The 13,585-nt window shown below is 39.5% G+C and overlaps 1 protein-coding gene across 8 annotated transcripts in view; it reads left to right on the top strand.

Moving 5' to 3' along the window:
- Positions 1–13,585, top strand: part of dachd (dachshund d) — a 226,498-nt gene that overhangs the window by 169,156 nt on the left and 43,757 nt on the right. The window lies entirely within an intron of this gene.

Below are 13,585 nucleotides of genomic sequence, written 5' to 3'. Positions count from 1 at the left end.
AGGGGCAACTTCATCCATCTTCCTCTCTAGCTCTCTTGTGGGAGCCTTTGTCAGCCGAAGCTCTTGAGAGAGACTAGATTGTAGCCATAGGCTGAATGGAATTCATTTTACGAACATATCATAACACCTCTTACGCTGCCACGAATTATCGTCGCGTCTGATTTATGCAACTATGACGCTGTTTGTTTTGGGGTTTTTTTGCTCTGATTACAAGGCCGGACTAAATAAGAGTCCATCTAAGCTCAGCGTGTGGAAAAAAACAGGGGGAGGGAGACAAACAGTGAGACAGAGAGTGGCAGAGCAGACAGACAGCCTTCCAGCCTGAGTAAAGAGCTTGATGGGTCTCTGTCTCTCTCTTGGGCTTTGGCCCTCACCATCTCTCTATTAGTCTGCCAGGCTCATGGGAGCCAGGTGACAGATAAGTGAGGAACGACATACACATTTTAATAGACATTTCAAAAGATAAACCTGATAATCATTTCTCTTTTTAATGAAGTCTAATGTCCTCGTTCTAATTCCGCTTGCGTCGCCTGTTAAGCATCGACGTTGAGACTTGAATATGCATGATTGGGAGAAATTGTGAAGCACACAGATGAAGCTACAAAATACACAAACGCAGACAACTGCAGAAATAGATTACAATAACAGGGGGGGAATTGATTAAACATTATTTCCGTAATGATCCACATCAAGTTCTATCATGTTTTGAGTGGCAGCGGAGTTAGAGAGAGGGATAGACACATGGAGCGAAGATGAATCTCATGTCAGGGAAATATTTGTTTGATTGTCTCTTGCGGTTAGTTCACAAAAGCAGGAGCAGAGCTATAAAAAAACAACTGACCAGTCGAGTTGTCATCCCTCATCAACATTAGGCCTCATTCTTCATTAATTGGATGGATTAATTTGGAGTGCTTTGATGCGGGGGTGATGCATGCGTTGGGCTGTCCCCTCCTCACTATTCTCTGTCAGGTTGAATTTAGCCAGGGAAGGGGCTGACCTTTGAAAGTGAAGAGATCAACACAATTTGAAAAGACAATGTCACTTGGTGTAAATGTGATACGTGTAATAAATGACATTCAACCTTTCAGTGATGATGAGCTTTCGCAGGTTGGAGTAATGCAAAATATGCACGGCGTGTAATTGCGGAGAATGTGGAGCAGTTTTCACATGCACGGCTAAGACGGCGCAGCTTGAACATCATGCGCTCTCGTTTCGCTGTGATTATTTCTAAGAGGGAACATTAGCACAGAGCAGCAATATCACTGCAGCACAATAACAGTGATGACAACAAAATGACTATCTCTTTTTCTGTGATTAGGCTGTAAAAACTGAATAACCATGCAGCAATCAGAGGGAGAATCAGAGATAGAAATAGCTGTTTTCTCTTTCACAAAATCACTCCCATGTTTGCCCGAAACCGAAAGGTGTTTCTTCTCAATTATGATATGGGAACCCTCATTCGAATAGAGCTATCAGCCATACTGAGCCTAGACATCTTCACCATCACACCGCCCCTCCTTTGGGACAAAGATAAAGAGGGAGAGAGTGAGCAAGTTCAAACAATGTTAAGGAATTTCTCAATCTTAGCATGTCCTTCACAGTGGGAACAAACAGAGGAAGGTGCTTTTTGATAAATTGAATTTAGAATCCCTAAAAATAAACCCCGATCCAGCAGAATAAATGAAATAACCTGGTCTTTTCTGGCAGATATGCGTGACTAACAATTATTTGTTTTCATGCGCAAATCCCTCAATGGAAATTTATGCTTGACTAAATCACAGAACTCCACCAAACAGCCCTTTATGTAGGACCTTTTGCTTCAAAAAGGGATGATTTTTCCTCCTCTATACAAGACTTTAGCTTTTACAAATGACAAGAAGGAGTGTTCTTAGTTACTAATTTCTCAATTGCACATTTAAATCCAGACTAGCCAACTAATCTAAAGTTAAGAGAACACTCAGAAAACAGTCAAAATTGAGCACATTGTTTCAACAAGGATTAACAGCTAATGTTAGTAGTGCTTCCACCAGCAGTCTTTGGTGCTCCTCACAGGTTAATGTCTACAGGCCTGTGCTTAGTGTGGTTGCACATTGCTCAGGTTAATATGCACATTTAATCTGACACAACCAACTTACACCTAAGGATGCACAGATGCATCAGTTTAACACCATTATCGGCCAAGATCAGCCCTTTTAAAAAATATCAGCTATAGAGCTCAGCGGTGCTCACCCACCTTTTTTTTTTGGCTGCATTTGTTTCAAAAGCAAAATTCACCATTCATATCCCCCACAGACATTTTGTAAATAACCTATTACAACGCTTTTAATGCATGATCCAAGCTGAACAGCTATCTTAGTACTCATGGATATAAAACAGTTGATTATGGTGAAAAACTGCCATTCAGAAACAGAGAAAAAGGCAAAGTTAAAAGACTGTGGACATATGTCTTTACAAGGAGAAAGGAACTACATATCCCACAATCCATTGTGTGTCATTAATTTGTTGTTAATGATAGTTTTCCAAACTTTGAAACCATAGCTATACCTCTTTCCACGTTAACAGGAGACCCCACCAATCGGAGACGTTGCTGACACTCAAAGATTGTGGCTATTATAGTATTTTTGGCTGAATTCACAAATAAACTACAGTATGTTTTTCTTGAAATTAGGTCGATATCTTGCAAACTTTTGCCTTCTGTTGGTGCATATATAATAGTTTCACACTCAGGTAGCTCATAGTAAGTCTAACTTGGATACTTCCGATAATACGGATAATATTCAAATCCACTTCAGAGGAAATTAATGGGATGTTTTGCTTCTGGAACCACACTGTTGAGCAAATAAATGAGCAAGAATCAATGCCAGTAGCAGATGTTTATCATCTGTTATGTTGTATCACTCTAAGGCTGACATTTATAGCACACATAATGCCTGATTTAGAGAAGAAGCTTTAGTTAAGAGATTTGGACAGAACATGTGAACTGATGGACAAACTCTCATCTGTTTTCTGGGTCAAACATGAGAGAAAGTGTTGGCATTGTGGGAGATTTACAAAAAAAGAAGTAATGAGAGAGAACATTGGTACTGGTCATCAGCTGTTGGCTTAACTGTTATTTTAAACTTTAGTATCAGCATGGCTCATGATTTTTCTAATCAGTACATCTCTAATTTCAACTTTTTCTCCACTTCTTGCCTTGGGTTACAAGATGTGTCCTACCCACTGAGCTGGTCTACATCCAGGTGGTGGAGCAAAGAGGGAAGGAAGGCCCATTAGCCTAAAACTAGCTTCAAACAATCAACGGCTACAAATGTTACAAAGTGACTGGACTCTGCGTTACAGTTTGAACTCAAAATGTGAGCATCATTTAAGGCTTGCATATGAAAACTATGTATTAATGACTCTGGTGCCAGCCTGCAAGGATTTAGATGTGCAATTTTGTAGTCAGCTAATTTCAGCTAATTTTTGAGTACCTTTCTGAGACTAGTCAGAAAAAGCAGTCCAGATATTGCGATACTGGTAGAGAAACACAGATTGCTGTTATTTTGCTAGTTTGACTTGTATTTCATCCTTTCATCCATTTTTAGGGTAGTCTACTTGTGTATAATAGCAGAACAGCATGTGGACTGGCAAACTTGCCGATAATTGATAATGCATATTTGAAGTTTTAAAGGCTGATGCTGTTACAGTAAGTATCGAGTGTGTAGCACACCCACATGATGGGCAGGAAAGGCTTCCTACTGCTCTACGCTATAGAGAAGTTGACAGTCTTGGTTGCCACCAACTTGTTTTAGTCAGTTTTATTTTATTATTATTATTTATTTTAAGGAAAGAAAGGTGTTTGACTCAATGTACTAATCCAGCCATTCTCTACTGGGGTGCTGTGGCACCTCGGGGGGCCTTCTGGTATTGTCAGGGGTGCCCTTAAAATGCTTTTAAATCAACCAAAAGTTACCACAAGTGTGCAGATTTTAAGGATCCTGGCATAATTAATCAAAATTGTCTTGCATGCCCTTTTTTTTTTAAATCACATCAGTGTTGAGGTCAGTGAATGAATAGGCTTACGCAGGTAAGCAGGTGTGCCAGAGTGTATTTCGAAGGTTAACACCGTCATTCTGTAAAAATATAGCCATTTTAACTGTTATATTGTTTACCAGATTAAAGAGATTTATCTTTTAAATTCTAATCCCTCAGCAGTCACAGGAATGTGGTATGTTAGCTTTTTTTATTTATACATTTGTTTTAGATTTTTCAAATTCTTAAAGAGTGCCTTGACAGAAAAAAGGTTGCTGCATTTAAAGATGTGGAGACCAGCCCTGGTGGTATGTCTACAGAGAGCATCAGATGGTTCCAGAGTTTCATTTCTGGAACATTAGAGTAACAACAAACAGATTCCTCCTGATCCAGAGTTCTGTGTATGAATCCAGTTAAAATAGGTAACATGCGTCTTTTTGAAAAGATGGACAATAAAATGCCCAGTGCTGCAGCTCCACATAGTGTTCAACAGTAGCTGCTACTGTTTTAAACTGTGTTGTTTTTCCCTCCAGGCCTCTGCATCAGTCATGTGACCAAAAGCTATGAGTTGGTATCTGTATAACGATTGGTATCCATATCATGTAGGTATCAGAATCACTTGAAGTCCACCAAAAGGTCAAAGAACATATACAAGATTGATTTTCTCATTGATTGTGGATAATTAAAGGTGCATATCTATATGAATACTCTACAGATATATCTATGTACCCAAAGTATATCCATTTGTAAGGCTGGGTTGTATCTATATAGAGATAACTATTCAAGATATACTGTATACAAAATGTATCTTATACTGATTTACTGTAAACTGGCATGCACTTGTTTGTCATCTGTGAGTTTATTGTGCATTTCTTTGAATATCAACACCACTGCAACAAAGAGAAACCCTAAAATATTGATTTGAGTCTCTCTATTTAAAAAAATGCAAATTTTTCCTTTTTATTCACACACTTCAATGATATTCAGTCCAACTAATGAGAAATTTTGGACTTCAGTTATGTAAAATTCACACATTACAGTCAGTTCACCTTGAACTCATTAGCAGCGTTGTAAACTCGACACTGCAGTACTGATTTTCCCTCATGAGGTGATTGTAATGGAGGAAGTAAGAGCCCAGGAGGTAGTGATGCTAATTTTGTAATTAAAACAGATGATCTGATGACCACATGCAAACTGATCCCCCCCCCACCCCCACCCCCACCCCCGTTCCACTGAAGTGATATGACGGCAGAGTGGGCCGTGATTGATAACGCTCGTCAATATATTTCATTTCAGGAGCCTTAGTCAAATGACAACTGGTTGTCATTGACTGAAAGCAATCTTTTTAAAAGGGGAGCCTTTGCTAAGTATCAGATGAAAATGATTCCTCTGTCTGCTTGGGTGTCACTGTCTGTACGAGCTTTATTGATTGGGCTTGAATATATTGCACCCGCAGTAGTAACAGCTGCTGGTAATATCTCTCCTCTCCTTCTGCTCCCCTCTTCTGCTCGCAGCACTTTTCCGTGCCACGGCTTGTTGTCAGCGATCAGATGTTGGTGCTCACTCTGATGTTGCGTATTTATCAGGAGTGATGTGTGACAAATGTAAAGTGAGCCTGGTTCCGACCCAAATTAGAGACGCAGGAAAACAGTGTTTGCTAATGCATCCTGAAGGCCTTGGCTGCCCTGGCCACCGCCCACCCCCACCCCACGTGCATGATTGTGTTAACTAAACTCACCATTGTCTGCGTCTACTCTATACACTCTGTGTTATCGAGCACAAGGATGTTGGCATTGGTTGCTAAAGGTCATTTACTGTAATGAGATTTGCCACATGCAAGCATATGGCTTGATTATTGCCCTGTTCGTTAACATTTTCAGCAAAGAGACAAATAGACGGGGGGGGGGGGCAAGAGCGAGGGTGGGGCTATAGTGAGGAAACGTGTTTAGCATTTTCTCCTCAAAGATAGCTGAAACTTTTTTTTTTTCTTCTCTCACAACAAGATCTGCCACGGAGATGATTGATCTTTCAATTTTCAGAAGGAATGCGTGCCATTAGAGGCGAGGATTTAAATTATCCTATAAAAAGTTGCCTGCTTTAGATTTTCATACACTTAAAGGACAAACACCTCTGTCTGTCTCCTTGATAATTTCTACCACATGTTTCACTCCAGTGGTTTGGGTAGGAAAGCAATTATGTTACCTCATCAAACTAGAAATGTTTTCTTATCATGCTTTCTCTTACTTTAAATCAGGCATCCTGGTAGGAAAGGCTCCACCTGAATCTTTGGAAAGTCTCTTTATCCAAGCGTGCTAAACATATTTGTTGTTACCTTGAAATGTGTCCAATCATCATGGCTCTTGGAATGTAAAGGATATTGTTTGCATGTGTCTCATGGGCTCCATGTGTACTTAAACACAATTATCTACACTACATCTTTGTCTGAGTGTCTACGTTTTCATGTTTACATCTCCTTACTCGGATCGTTTTATGTCTCGGTTTCTTTTGTGTGTGTGTGTGCGCATACATGGAAGTACAGCAGGTATTTAACAAAGGCAAGATGTTTGCTTTATTATCAACATTAACTGCGTAAACACAAAAGGCTTCAAAGTTTCATTCAATGACACTGAGGGGCTGTGGGTGGCTACATCAAAGCGCGATACCTTCCTCTCTCCCCCCGTTTTAATGAGAAACAGGACTCACCAGCCTTGACTGAACCTGCCATCTGCGTGTGTCTGTTTTTTCCTTGTTTGCATGTGCAGGAGCAGTTGTGTTTTAGTGCATATGTTAGCATGTGCTTGGGCTTTTTTTGTGAAGTGGCACCATGATGCCAGGGAGTGTATTTATGGAGGCTGAGCCTCATGTTTGATCTACTGGCTATAGGGCTCCCTCCACCTTGGATTCTGGTGGAGATTAAGAGTTATAGTAAAGATGAATAGCTGATTAGCGCTACAGAGAGACCTCTAAATGTCTCGCCGCATGACAGACACTTTGTCATGAGCCATTCATTTCCTTTTGGGACCAGTGTGCAAATCCTTGATACGACCACAACAAAGAATCTCCACACTGCCTCACCTTTGTTGGAGAAATACATACACGACATGGGGGCATTTTACAAGCACAATTAGGAGGAAAACTGAGATTGTGTTCACGGCGGCGGTGGAGCTGCATATGCATTGTGCAGGGAGTCCGTTCATTTAGCTGCCTGACTGGAATGGTCCTGTTCAGTTTGACAGATCAGAAGAGGGAAAAATATCTCAACACCATGAAAACCAAAGGCTTAGCGCTCGAGCAAATCAGCCCTTTGTCTTGTTCAATTCAAATCAAAGGATAACCAGGAATGTTTGTTTGACAACAGCATTTACAATGCATTGTTCTGAAGCCCAGAGCCTCCCAAACAAAGACAGATAGGCTTTAAACAAGTCATTTAATTAGCACCGGATCCCCAGCTTTGGCCGCGCCAACCAATTATACATTCCTGAGGCATGTGCAGGTCCTATTTCACGGGAGCGAGAGGCAGATCCTCTCCAGCCCTGTCTCTTACAGTACATCTCTCCCCTTCCATTTAAGAGAAGGTAAATAGCCCAGACAGACAGCTTCATTAGCCAGCGTCTGAAGAGCGCGGGGCCGATTGTCGCTTAAATAGTGCGCTTTTACTGCAGGCCCAGCCGGCGACCTCCGATCAATTACAGCTGACATTATTGTTTGTCGGGAGCTTTTTTCCTGGACAGAGAGAGTAAAAAACGAGATCAGGCCTGAGCTTTGGCTGGAAATGTAATCTTCCCCCTCTCTTTGGTTCTTTCGCTCCACAAACAATAAATCATTCAGTTGAAGAGATAATAAAGTGCCAAGTAGGAGCTAGTTTAATTTTTGTCAGGGGAAATCTGTCCACAACAGAGTTAAGGCTAAAGCACAGGCTGCTACCTCAATACCCCTCTCAATGACAAAAGCTTACTCTCTTTTTTCTCTCTCTGTTGGGTTCAGAAAAGGCTGAAGTCCTGTTTAGATGAAGATTAACTGCAGCACAAATCACTGCAGGTTATCATTTCTGTCATCAAAATAAATTACTACTCTCTTTTTAATCATTTTAAAACATTCAATCTTTTTTTTGCGGCGTGATTCTTTTAAGTATCCGACCTATCATCAGCGGCGCTCTTTTGATTCTGATGTAACAGCTTTTTAATCATGTTGTTACCGAGGGCTGTTTTAATTCGTTCAATTCATCCTCGGCGATTCAGATCTTTGCTTATCCATGCGTGAACTCCCAGGCACTGCACGACATAATAGCTGAGCTGTTTATATTGGTATTAAGTGATTTGTAGTTTTAATGATGGTAAATAGGAGTTCACCTTTGCGGGTCCCTCAGGCTTACTTCAGGTAAATTACTCCAAATGCATTGTTTATGCCCTTCAGGAGAGAGAGAGGGGAGGGGGCTTGTGGGAATTCACCTCTCATCAGGTCTGAACTTCTGTATTGGAGATAAACACAAACTGACAAATATGTTTCTAACGCTTTGCCCACTGGAATATCCACATAATATCCAGGTGATTAATGAGGCTGACTAATGTGTGTAGATTGTGTTTTTTTTCTCAGTATAGCAGCACAAAAATCCCTCTTTGAGATTTGTTATCAAAGATGAGTTGACTTTAAAGAGGGTTTCTAATATGTTGTGTGGTAGAAAGTGAACTTGAAGCCTGGGGCCTGAGCAGTGAGGGTTTTTTTGCATTCAACCATCTACAAGTGCTTTACATTTAAGAATAGGGTGAATGCAGAAATTTAAAGGGTTTAAGGCCTCATAAAATATACAGAGTAAAGAGTTTAAGGCTCAAAAAGAGGCATTTTAGATATAACCTATGGAGTTTGGGGCCCCACACAATAGTCAGGTCAAGTCAAATATATCTGTAGTCGGGGGTGGGTGTTAGGCATTTGGCCAGTCAGTATCTGCATTTATTTCACAGAGTGTTGATAAGAAATAGATTAAAAAGTGCTTAAAGTGATTAAAAGTGTCTCGATTTCATTCTCCACAGTCTCCCCTAATGTCCCACCCACACCATTCTCTGAATGGGTAGATGTCACAAGGAATAAACAATCAATGCGGAAGCCACCCTGGCACAGTTGATCATTTCCTGTTTTCATACTCATGCCCTGTGTCGTTTCTAATGTTGATAGAGCTAGCACTACATTTGTAGTTTGTTTTTTCTTTCTTTCAAATATTGGTAATCACTCTCATGTACTATGAATAATCAGTATTGACCCTGAAAAATAAAAAACCCTGACTTTTGATTTATTTTGCATATTTAAAACAACCTCAAATTGATAAATTAACAATAATAAAGCACTATAAATAGCACAACAGAAACACAGTAGAATAAGATATCACAATGTCAGTCTTATCTTGTGTTGAAGCCAGTGCCAGTAGGTGAATAAGCAATACGTTTTCAATGGATTGATAGAAATGGGTAGGGATGGGCTATGATTTTCAGATTTTCAAAGGTCAATCCATAAAAGACGGAGGTGTTCATGCTTCTTTAGCCTTGTCTTAAAAATGTAGATTTTCCCATAATTTTACCAGTTCCTAGGGGTGCACAACATCATCAGCATGAATTCTGTCTTAGCAGATATTAGCTTATAAAGTAAATTAACGGTATCAGCAGATATGAACATTTCTGACAATATTTTCCACCTATCAGCTGTATGTACAAAGAAGTTTGTCATCTTTGTAAAGGTCAGCAGAACGTATTTTTCTTTAACTGTCCATTAGCTTTAAACTACATTTATGTATCAATATTGGTCCTGGCTAAGATGAATTTGTAAATATCCACATAATAGATATGAGTAGATTCCAATATCATGCAACACTACAGATGCTTTATTGCAATGCAGTGGTTGTATCCCACCTGAAAGCTGTTTGCTAACTGCTTTAAAACAACAACAGAAGAAGAAAGCATTAATTTTGTGTGGCACTAATGAGTCACAGCTTTTAGAGATGCTAACTTAAGGAAAACTTGTTTTTCTTAGCATTTTCAGTAAAGGTATTAGACAGTATATCTCATTGTTAGGAAACAGACATGGTGTGTAATTTAAGTTACCACTAATGTGATGCAACATTGGTAAGCCTGTTTATGGAAATTGTAATTTTATATTAGCATAAAGCTAATAAACTGAAATGTACGTGCTGGTCCATAAGTGAGAAAATAAGTAAGTAGCAGTCATTTTTATTTCATTCAAAATGTCCATGACTTTGGAATTGACATTAACCTGAAGTGCACATCCGTACTACACAAATAAGTGAAACCTGAAAGAACTCTGTGTCAGCTTGGATGCACACTGTGGCAGTAGCTCTTTCTTGTTTCTGTTGTACACGTTCAAGTAGTGGTTTATGTTAAAAACAGTTCATTGTGTCTAAATGCTGTTTCTGCCGCATTCTTTTAATCAAAATGTTTGGCATCTACCCCCCCGGCAGAGGTTTCAGACATTAAAATAAGTTTAAGCAAGTAGTCTGTCTAGTTGAGTAGGTTCTTTTTACCTCTATAGCTGATAAAGAGTCATCAGTTTTAATATCGGTGTTATATAACCGGCTAGAAACGCCTCATGGGTGTCTGATATTTTTTGCATTTAAAAGCAACTTTAGAAGAAGGCTTTGGCCTGAGCAGAGGTTGTTGTTCACTTTCAACAATTTAAAGGGGGTAAGTGTTTTTTAAGTTGATATTATGCTAAATTTTGTATTTTAATGCCTTATTTTTGCATAATGAAGTTGGTTTATAATGCTCTTTTTCATTATAAAGGTTGTCAGATTTTTTTCAACTTTGTTATGTCATTTTAAACCAATGAAATCTCTGCTGATTTAATGATTGGTGTATTAAGAAGTACTAAAACTACAAAAAAAAAAAAATTCCAATTCAGGAGAAGTTTTTGCAGGAAGAATGCCGCACAACTGCTGAACACTGTCAAAATTGCACAGATGTCAGCAGTGTTTCCATACTGCATTAGCTGAATTTAAATGTAGCTGACTTGCCTTGTTAGGTTGTCAAAATTTTCAGTATTTTGATACTTTATCGACACCACATGTTATTTTATGGTATCAAAATTATTTGCGCTATGAAAAACTTTGTCTGGTAGAATATTTGCAGGATTTAGCCTCCAATTTTTAATGCAATGATATGAAAACAGGCATAAATTTTGTCTGATTTTTACTTTTATTATGTCAAATTTGGAAATTATAGTATAAGAACCCTCGTGTAAAGTGCCTTCAGTTGCTTTATGTAAAATAAATGCTTTATAAATTAGCTTTTTCTTGGCATTTTAAAGCTAATAACAGTTTCCGATCATGAACTGTAATGCTCTTTTTTTCTTTGGGTATCAGGAACAAATCTAGTAACAAAAAGAAATCACTTATGAATGAAAATACTTAACTCTTTGGCAAAAAACGCCAGATTCCTTGACTAAACCAATATCCTCCTCACCTGGCTCCTTTCAGCAGTAAATAAAAGGATTTGGTGGAGCCTCGTTGGTCGGTGGCACATTCCCCTACATGGCTCTGAATGGGCCTTTATTGGGGAAACACTGCTTTAGGATGGGGTGACATGAAAGGGGCTGGACAGGCCCTGAAAGCGAGACTAATACCCCTTATGGTGAACAGAGGGCCTGTGTTTCCCCACAGCGCTGTCTGTCAGGTAGAGTCGCATCACTGAAGTCCAGAAAAGTAGAAGATAGAAAAAAAGTGACAAGTAGTTTTCTTTAGATGATCCTTTACCTTCTCTTCACAGTTTATTGATTTGGCGAGAACATGCGTCTTTCTGTGAGTTGTTGTGTCTGATTGAATGGGTGTAATGTATCCACCTCAAAGACAGAATAAGTCTCTTCACCGTGGCCCTTGAGTGGCCTTGAAAGGCTGATAGGTAGCCTAAACCTCTCCATGTTGTCCTACAGTAAGTACCCCCGCAATCAGGCCCTCTGTGGTGTTTTTTAATTGAGCTTAGCCTGCTGAGTGGTAATTGATTCAGTCTGAGCTACAGCAGAGGCGCTGATACAAGGTGCTGCTTGGCTTCCGCCTTTCTTTAATCTCCCCTGCTTTATATTGTTTGGGAATACTCGCCACTGAGAAACTGCATGCCATCTTTCTTATGGAAATCAATGCTTCTTTTTAGAAGGAGAGGAATGACAGAGAGGAGTACTTCTCATGTCCTTTCATTTTCAACCAGTGTCCTTCTCTTTAGAGGCTTCGCCATGCAGATCTCCTTGCCCTTTGGCTACTGATGTTTTGTCAGGAAAAGAAGAGTGGAGTTGTTTTGTGGATCAGCGTTCTGTAGTGCCGTATCTTTTTTCTCCCTCTTTCTTTCACGCTGCTTTTTTTTTTTTTTTTTTTTTTTTTTTACCTTGAACCGGGCTGCCAAGAAAAAGAGAAAAAAAGAAGTGAAAAATCAACAGAGAGGCTCAATCAGATCCAATAGTGTCTATGAGGTTTTCTTTAAAGCATTTTGAGGAAAAAGCATCTGAGTGTTGGAGGAATGAGACCAAACTGTTCCCAGTCACTTTTGATCCTGCCAGTTCAAAGTCCCCATGGAGGAGGAGGAGGAGGAGAGGGAGGAGGGGGCCGTGGCTGGGAGAGAAAGAGAGAGAGAAGGGGGGGGGGTTAACAGACACCTAGCTTTGACCTTCTGTCTGCGCTCATGTCCTTTGAAAGTTGGCTTGTTTTCATTAAGCCACTCTGAAGCACAGCGCAGGGCCACAGTCTGACTCACTCCAAAGCCCCTATGGTATCTTTATTAGACATTCTTTACATATCCCGACTACTAATGGTTCAATTTTCCCAATTAGGCGTCCATTGCCAGACAGCAATTGAATAATTTACAACATTTGTAAGATATCTCTGATGTTGTAATGGAATAATTTGTGTGCATATGAAAGAGAAAAGAAATGGAAATCCCATTATTGTGCGGAGCTGAAAGTGACTTTTCTCGTCTTGGTCTTGCTCTCTTCTTCTCTCTCTTCTCTCTGGAATATAGGCTGCTATAATTAGCCCTAAAGTCATTGCCATACTGTGGTCTGATGGTACTTGTTTGTCATTAGCACATTTAACTAGTCATTTGGGTAATGGCTTTCAAGATTGTTTTTACAGAGATATTTTTTATATGTAAATATTGAGACAATTTCCATAATGTGCCCTTTTTATTCATCACAGAATAATTGATGCATCTTTATAGCTGTGTAAACTTTGGTCTTTGAATGACTGTGTATATAGTTATCATGCCCGTTTTCTTTATTATTATTGCAGTAGTATCTATTATTAACGTGTGCTGTAAAACATTTATGCATATTATGTTAACATGGAAAGATACCAGAGAAGCGATTAATTCAAATTATTCCATTTTCTTCCTAATGGACGGCAGTGTAAAGCTTTAGTGTTATTGGACGCGGATTTTAAAGGGGATCTCAGTGGTGGGAATTGCTGATTGCTGAATTTTAACTGCAGCAGGTTTTTGAGTTTTCAGCCAGAGCTTCCAGAAGTTTCCCTTGTGAATATCTCACTCATAACACACATCGTTGAGTAACCAACGACCTCTTCATGTGTCTC

This window comes from Cheilinus undulatus, linkage group 15, assembly GCF_018320785.1.
Source record: "Cheilinus undulatus linkage group 15, ASM1832078v1, whole genome shotgun sequence".
NCBI classification, from domain to species: domain Eukaryota; kingdom Metazoa; phylum Chordata; class Actinopteri; order Labriformes; family Labridae; genus Cheilinus; species Cheilinus undulatus.
Note: the sequence above shows the minus strand (reverse complement) of the source record. Positions and strands in the feature narration are given on the sequence as shown.